Genomic DNA, 8,947 nt, shown 5'->3' with positions numbered 1-8,947 from the left:
TGAAGCAATCTGACAACACACATTTTATTTACTTTCACTTGTACTTTTTCCACATTAACAAAGATAATTGACCCAAAATCACACTATGCACATTGCAACATCCCTAAAGTGGGGCGCCTAATGCAAACATGGATTTGGCCGGCCATCCCCAGAAGAACAGAACAGCAAATACCCACAAAAGTGCATAAACACAATACATCGTATGAGCTTACAAATTTTTGCCGAGTCATAGGGGCTTTAATAAGACATGATAAGACACGAATTAAGAGGGTTTCCAAAGGAAAGGACAAATTAATTTTCCCTCTCAATTTGCCTTCTTCTCTTCTTGGTCCTCCACTTTCTGGCAAGAATCGTTTTCACGGTCGCTGACTTCTTTGGGGCTCTCCAGAGCCCTCTTCTCTTGCTCCTCTTCTTCATCCCCGTTCGACTCGAATTTCTCTCTCAGTCCTCCGTACTCCTCGTTCCCCTCTGTTCTCGCCTTCATCACCTCCAGCAATTCGCTCACTGCTTTCTCTCTGTTCCTCCGTTTCTTGATCAGGACTTCGCTTATGTCCGCCGGCGTCATCTTGGCCTTCTCGACTGCCTCTCGGAGCTCGCTCGCCGCCGCCTCGCTGAGGTCCTCGCCCTCGCTACCCAAGTAATTGTGGAGCAAAATCTCGAGCGCCGGGTAGGAGCAGTAGCTCATGCAGATGTGCATGTCCATCCGGCCGCTCCGGAGCAATGCCGGGTCGAGCTTGTCGATGTGGTTGGTGGTGAACACAAAGATCCGCTCGCTCCCACAGCACGACCACAGGCCGTCGGTGAAGTTGAGCAGTCCCGATAGGGTCATCGTGTGTTGTTCCAGTCCTTACCACCAGACGCAGCATTGGAGGCGTCAGGAGCAGAGTAGCTCTGAGGAGGGGGGGCTTTGGGCGCCTTCGACCTGTTCGACAGATTGACTGAGCAGTCGATGTCCTCGATGACAATGATGGATTTTGAGCTGGTCTTCATGAGGAGCTTCCGGAGCTCGGTGTTGGAGGGCACCTCGGTCAGCTCGAGGTCGTAGATGTCATAGCCGAGGAAATTGGCCATGGCTGCAATCATGCTCGATTTCCCGTCCCAGGAGGGCCGTAGAGCAGGTAGCCCCGCTTCCAGGCCCGGCCCGTCCTCTGGTAGAAGGCCTGCCCAGCCGCGAAGTCGCGGAGGTCCTCCATGATGTCCCTCTTCTTCTCCGGGTCCATGGCCAACGTGTCGAAGGTACTCGGGTGTTTGAACGGCACCGCCTCCCAAGGGCGGCCCCGGGACTCGCTGCCGCGCGAATTAGTATAAATGAGGCGTTCTTGGTTGTTGCGGCGGATGTCGTTGGCCTTGTCCATGATGTGGTCCAGGTAGGAATTGAGGATGAGGTGCTTGTCGCGCTTCTTGATCCGGAGCGTGAAGCCGCGCTTCTCTTCGGGGACGACGGACCGCCACGAGGATGGCTGGGACTGGCGCGGCGTCACCGCGTGCTCCCACTGGACGGCGACGCCGTCAAAAACGTCGGCGATGGAGTCGTTTTTGGAGAGGCCGAAGGTGGTGACGCTGGAGTTGCGGGCGCGGGTGAGGGAGAGGCAGCTGGCGGAGGCGGAGGTGGAGGCGAAGGAGCCGAGGTAGAGGTGAACGGCGTTGTAGAGCTCGTTGGTGTTGACGCCGTCCATCTCGGCGACGTCGAAGTAGCAGTAGGAGGAGAAGCAGCGGAGGGCCCGGGTGAGGAACTTGAGGGAAGCGGGACGGAGCTCCGGCGGGAACACCAGCCGGAGGAAGGCCTGGCAGAAGGCCAGGGTGCCGAGGAGGGAGGCCAGAGATGTCCAAGACTCCTTCCTTTCTGCCATCTCCGTTTGAGTGTCGAGGCTGAGATTTTCTTGGATATCTCCGAGTGTCGAAAGAGGAAACGATGACCTCCAGAGGAAAGGAAGATATTTATAGAGGGATCGGGTCGGGTCGATTTGGTCGGGTCGGATGTTTCAATGAAGTAAAAACGTGTGTGGCTCACAGCCTCACAAGTGGCTAAATCCCAGGGGGTGTCATGAGCTTGACCCCTCCCGTCCGTGGAAATTCTGACTGACAACAGATCTTTTTATTATTGCATTTTATCAATATTTCTCAATTTTTTTCTTTTGTCACTTACTTAAGTGCTCCGATAAAAGACCTAATTTTAGAAATAAAAATCCTCAATTTTAGGACTATTCATAATTTCGTTTGGATCGCACCATTTTTTTTTGTGTGTAGAAGAAAGAAATCGCCTATTTTCATTATAGTTTCGAATTTGTCCCATTAACTTGGCGGTCCAAAATCGCTGTCGGTTCTCCAACGTAGCAATTTTTAACATTTGGAATAAATTCATTGTGAGATTTTCGTCTCTATTCATTGTCTTTATTTTTTTTGTTTTTTTTCTTCTTTTTCTTTCTTCGCGCCTCCATGCCAAGAAAGAACCACAACAAGCCAACAAGCCAAATGGTTCGCTAAGAACCATGCCAAGGACACGAGACACATTATATTTTAACGATGAAATTAAATGGAAATATAACGGAGGACAAACTTAGATATGAAGTAAAAAAATTGGGATAGAATTAGAATATGATCTAAAGTTATGAATTTTTAATAGAATTACCCCTAATAAAAGGCCAAATATTTTTCTTTTCTTTGCTTTTTTTTGTTAATCATTCAACCTTTATTTGTAAGTTAACATAAGTTTCCCCCGAAAAGGAAAAAGGAGATCTTCATTAGTTGATAAAAATAAATCATAAGATATTTATTTTCTTTTAGGCTGATACAAAAATTCCATCAAACAATGAGAGGGGAAAAAAAGAATCTAATATTATAGGAGCAAGAATCACTTAAATCGCTACCAAAACTGTCCGTATTCAGAAATTATGTTTTCCAAAACCAGCTTGGTTCGATATTCAAAACTCGTTCGTTTGATCTAAAATTTGACTATGTTAAATTTCAAGATATTATGAAAAACTTTATGAATAAACTCTTTCAAAATCGAACCCTAAAAATTGATAAAAATCCTTTGAACTATAAAAATGCCAAGTTCCAATGCAAAAATCTATCAGCAATATATATATATATATATAATTTAGAAATTTATTGCTTATGCTCAGAAATGTCAATCTTATCATCGGATCCCCATCAATTATCAACTAAAGTAGCTTCCTCCCTTGATTTTCTCCATCCTCAATTTGCGCCGCTTCTTCTCTCCTTCTCTCTCTATCAAAGCAACAATACCACACCCTCCTCTCTCTCTCTCTCTCTATCTCGACAAATGTATGTGGTTAGTGTGCGGTGATTCTATCTAATTGTAAAATTTTTGTCAATTGGCACTAGACCAATTTTTCTGTCATTTTTGGTACTTCGTGTCCATTTTTTAAATCTCGATATTTTCTCGACAAAGAAGTCAATGTGTCAAAATGTACATTGTGACTTGAATATAATTAACCACAGGTCAAATGCACTAAAAATTCCTAAAAGCTACTCGATAGATTATGTTACACTAAAATCGCGCCAGATTAAAATTAACAGCGAAATTGAACCTGATTTCAGAAATCGAAAGTTCTGTTATGTTATGAGTCTTTTTAGGAACATCAACTCATCCTCCGAAGATTTTTCGACATACCGAGATTTTCGACGAAAAATTCAAAGTAAAGGTATTTTGAGGGCCGTTTTTATCACCTTTATATGACTGAGTTGGACAAAGTGACGAGGAAAATGTTGAATTGGAGTTGTGGCGTTGGTGTTGCTTTCTTCGTTTAGGCGTTGCTTTCTTCGTTTAGCGGACGCCCGAGTGGTTTCGCTTTCCGATTGGCGGATCAAAGGAAAATGCAACTCGATCGAGCTCGATTTCGCGTGCGAGTTGGAGTATTTTGGGGAATTTTTCTGGGCGGATTTTGTCGGAATGATGCTCGGCCCTAACCGTTAGATCTTGGGAGCGGGTCATTTTGTGGTGGGGAAGAACTCATTTCCCCTTGATAGTGACGCTTGGGCCAGTTCAATTTGAGGCTTTTATCATCAGAGAAATGGGAGTCGGTGTTTTTGTATAAAAATAAAATAAAATTATTTCGGTGAATTCTATAGGCGTCTTTGATCGAACAACGAAACCAGTGCTTGATGTTTGATGACGATGAACATGTAATCTCGAGCATGCTATCAAAGAGCTAATTGCTGAGTTTAGTAGGTCATTTATAAAAGAGTAAGAAATTCTGTTCTTGCTCTCTTCTGTCTGACATGTGAAAGAAAGTTCGGCAATAAGAAGTTATTTAGTGAATAAATAAATATATCAAAATGGGACCGTCATCGGTCTAAAAGCTCAAATCATTGGACTTTTTGGAATTATGATGGGAGATTTGTTTTGTCGTCACACGTTTTGTGTAATAAAAAAGGCCAAAAAGAAGAAGAAGAATGATTCGAAAGCTAAAATTAATAATCAATTGAGAATGAGCGTTACGAAATTGGTCTCTAATACCATACCAATAGTTCAAATTGGTCTCTAATACCATACCAATAGTTCAATCTTTGAGTACTATGGTAACATATTTTTCTTCTTTTTTATAAAATGAAAAGGATGGAAGTTTCTGCCAATGTAACGATGCCCTTTGAATGTTATATAAAGACCATGTTGACATCTAAATTTCGCCGATAAATTTAAATATGCGCTTTTAAGAAAATTGTCTAAGAAATGGAATTTGTTGATAATGTTAAGATTCGACCCTAATTGGGAAAAAACGTTATCACTTCAATCTCTCGATGTCTTGTAGCCATTTTTTCTTCCGTCAAATTTCTTCTGGACATAAACTAGAGACGTTGAAGTTTAATGACCTCAGACTTGGCAATTAAAATTTTGACTAATGAATGCCCAAGAGCCGACCTATCAAATGCTAGACCCCGTTTGGTTCAAGTCTAATTGCCGAATCATGACTGACTAGGTTTTGATCGCCGAGTCACTGTTGATTCAAGCTTGGTGGGGAGCAGTTGAAAAACTTCGGGAGGTGTCCCATGGTCGCCTTAGGGGGTCTCGATGGTTCCAAGGCATCCCCATTACGTGTTTGCATTAATTTTAAGCCATATTCACACGATTGCATTGCATTTGAATTGATGATAAGCATAGCATTTAGATTACGACTTTCCGATATGCAATTAGCATAATTGGGCTTTAAATCATTTTTACCGTGAATAAAAATAATTAAGAAACTGATAAATTAAAAGATAATAAGAAAAAAATGAGAGTTGCATTTAGTTTAGAGTTGTATGTCACAGTTTCCATTTGATTCATGTTTTGTTATACTATGTTTTTGACTAGTTAGGAAGTTTGCATCATTTAAATTAGAGATAATTGCATGTTTAGATTAGAGCTTAGCTCACAGGATCTTGTTCCAAGGCTTAATAACATGGCAGAGTATATTATTTGTTATATTTATGGTTTTTACTAGTTTTGTTTTTTTTTTTTTAAATTAGCTAAGAAAATAAATGGAAATTTCAAGTACTGTTCATCTCTTCAACCTGGATTGCTCGGCCAAAGCTTCCTTAGTACTCGCCATAGCTGCCCACTGCCACGTAGACCTCTGGCGGCGTGACCCTTACTTGACCACCTACCAAATCTAGCCATGGTTTCGACCGAAAAAAAAAAAAAAAAAAAAAAAAAAAAAAAAAAATCTAGCCATGGCGGCTGCAAGCTTCGAGGTCAAATCTTATAATATAGGGCCCATTAATGCAGCCCACATATTTAACAATCAATGCCCTCACCCCAGCCTGTGCCTCCTATAAACCAAGCACGGTCCACCTTTATTTTTCTCTTCAACATATCATGCATGATTGTAAGAGGAAGAAGAATCACATTACCAAAGAAGGGAGCTTGTCCACCAGAGAGAGAGAGTTTTCTCACATTCATGATCCAGACGACTCATCAAGCTGATTTAACATCATTTTACAACACCTATTAAGTACTCAAAACCTTTATTCATCTAATTGAAGGAATTGTCGAAGTTATGGCATGAATTTCGGATTTATGTCAATTCTAAGTTGCTGCATTCGATTGAGGAGTTGTCGGGCTGCACATGCATGCGTATGACAGTTTAGGGTGTTGCGAAGTTATAACATTTTACGGATCTCAATTTAAGTTTACAATTTTTCCAAAACAAAATTTTGAAGTTGACTGCACATACTAAACAGTTTGCGAACAGTAAGTTAGGGACTGAATTTTATATACATACACCACATGAAGATGGGCTGAGCTTGGTATATGGGAGACATGGGCTGGGTCAAGGGCTTGGATAATAAAATATGCAGGCTAAATAAATGGGCCTTATATTACAATCTAGTCTCTTTACAAAAATTTCACACTTGAAATTTACACATACATCAATCATCAAACAAGTGAGCCCCCTCCCCCCCTTCACTCGATATCACAAAACTTTTTCAGAAGCCCTTTGCCTTTTGTTGATTTTCCTGGGGCCTATCAACCGAAGGTGTACTCTTTCTCATGGGCAAGTACATGCTAGATGTCTAGTTTAGGGAACATTTTGGTATGGATTGTATGTAGCTGATGAACTTTGAATTTGAACATCTAGAGAGAGAGAGAGGGGTCGGGCTCCATCTTTATTTATCATTTCTTATTTGTTATTTATTTATTTGTTTATTTTATTATTATTTATTATAATTTTTTTTGTTCTTTTGCTACTAATTTCTATTTCTACAAAAGATAAATGTACGCTTGGCTTGTTGGCAATGAAAATTAACTAAGAAATAGCATTCCCATACTTAAGATAAAAGAGCAGCATTCTTTTCTTAATAAGATAATTGACCTATGATCGCATAATGCCCATTGCAACATCTCCAAAACTGCGCCTAACACGACACAAGATGTGGGACCCCCTCATCCAAAAGAACAAAACCAAGTGGAAAATCCTATCTTATTTTATAGTAAGACACGAATGCGGAGCGCTTAATATTAGCTCGTGCAGATTTGGATGTCCATGTGGCTGCTCTCGAGCAATGCTGGGTCGAGCTTCTCAAAGTGGTTGGTGGTGTATACGAAGATCCTCTCGCTCCCGTAGCACAACCACGGGCCATCGGGAAAGTTGAGCAGCCCCCAGAAGGCGATGGTGTTGTTGTTCCCGTCCTCACCGCGCGTGGAGTCAGGCACGCTGGGGTCGTAGTGGCTCGGAGGCGTCACGACTTGGGGCACCTTGGACCGGTTGGAGAGATTGACCAAGCCGTCGATGTCCTTGATTACGATGATGGACTTGGAGCTGGTCTTCACGCGGAGGTTTGGGAGCTCCGACTTGGAGTGCACCTTGGTCAGCTCGAGGTCATGGATGCCATAGCCGAGGAAGTTGGCCATTGCGGCAATCATGCTTGAGCTCGCCGGTGGCCAAATTGATGAGCCTCAAGCTCGATGTTCGCGCTCGTCGATCTAGTGAGCGGTGAGCTTGTGCTCACCAAAGGTGTGAGCCTCGTGCTCGTCGGCGAGCTGGAGGCTTGCCTATGGCTGGTCACTAACCGTTGTTGTAGTCTATAACTGGCCAATAAAGAAGAAGTGGAAAACAAAGAAAAGGAAAAGAAAAAAAAATTTAATAATCGATTTTTCAAAAAATAAAAATGAAGAAAAATCAATTTTGAAAAATAATTTAAATGAAAAAGAGTGTATAGAGGGAAAAAAAATCTTACCAAACGGCAAAAAATATTTTCCACTTCATTTTTAGATATTACCCAAACACTAGAGAGTAATTACATTTTTCCTGGAAAATGACTTCTTAAAAGATATTTTCCAAAAAATCCACATTTTCCGCAAAATAAATGGATAGTAGATGACAATATTTTTTATTCGTAATTATTTATATTCTAGTATTTAATTTACTTTTAATCATATTCATGAAAATTGATTGTACGGGGCTAAAAAAAAAAAAAAAAAGCAGGGTGCCACTAGCCTGACGGTCACCGTTATTCTTGAGAATAGCCACATATTCCAATTTTAGAGACAAGGACAATCGAAAGGTCAAGTTTCGTCTTCTGTCTTATTTTAGCCTTTGTTTTCTTAAAGTTTTAGTTTAGGTTATGTGCAAATAATTTTGCAACAGTCATAGAAATATTGCTTCCATAAAAGTACTCCCCGCCCAAAAAAATGAAATATTCACAATAAAATAGACCTTTAAAAGCATGCCTATTACAATCAATCACATTAGAATGATCAATTAGACCATAACACATTATTTATCTAGTAAATAATGTGTGCCAATCTCAATGTCATATCTCATTAACTATTATAGAGTAATTGTTCATGATATATTTAAAACGATATTCTATTTGAAAATGTCTCTAAGCACATTGGAATATTACATAAAATTCCATAAAGTTGCATCAACAAATAAAAGAAACAAACGTACCTGCCTTAGATGCATATTGTAAAATTTTTGTATATTTTCAAATGTCATGAATTTTTAAAAGAGAAACTAGTTTTTGAAAATTTGTCAATTAACAAAAGGATGAAAAATCATTGTATAACTTGTTTACACATTCTCCAAACTCCAAGGGAAAAACACGAATAAAACAATTGTTTTTGGTTCTGTTCGTTTCGCGGAAAATGGTTTGGCTAAAATCTGAAAATGTTTCAGAAAATATTTTCTAATGTTCGATAAGGAAAATATTTTCTAAGACTTCACCACTTAGGTATGCATAACTTACTGACCTATAAATCCATCAAATATGAACTTGCGTTTAAATTTAGACAAACTTACTTCATATTTTTGTTCCATTATTGTCGCCAAACACTCATTTACTCTAAATGTTCGTAAGGATTTTAAAAAGAAGCAAAAGAGAAAAGAAGCAAATCATGTACAGCCCTCATGAGAAACTTAAAGTTGAGTGGCGTTTTCTCTCCCCATGTCTTTTGAAAGAAAAAAGAAGCAAAGCATGCAAAGCCATTTGCTTGAGC

At 40.3% G+C, this 8,947-nt stretch overlaps 1 pseudogene; it reads right to left on the bottom strand.

Annotated features, from left to right (window-relative positions):
• Positions 1-1,890, bottom strand: LOC120291459 (annotated as a pseudogene).
• Positions 1,891-8,947: the final 7,057 nt, after the last annotated feature.

This window comes from Eucalyptus grandis, chromosome 3, assembly GCF_016545825.1.
Source record: "Eucalyptus grandis isolate ANBG69807.140 chromosome 3, ASM1654582v1, whole genome shotgun sequence".
In the NCBI taxonomy this organism is placed as follows: domain Eukaryota; kingdom Viridiplantae; phylum Streptophyta; class Magnoliopsida; order Myrtales; family Myrtaceae; genus Eucalyptus; species Eucalyptus grandis.
The sequence above is the reverse complement of the archived record's forward strand: the minus strand, read 5'-3'. Positions and strand labels throughout refer to the sequence as shown.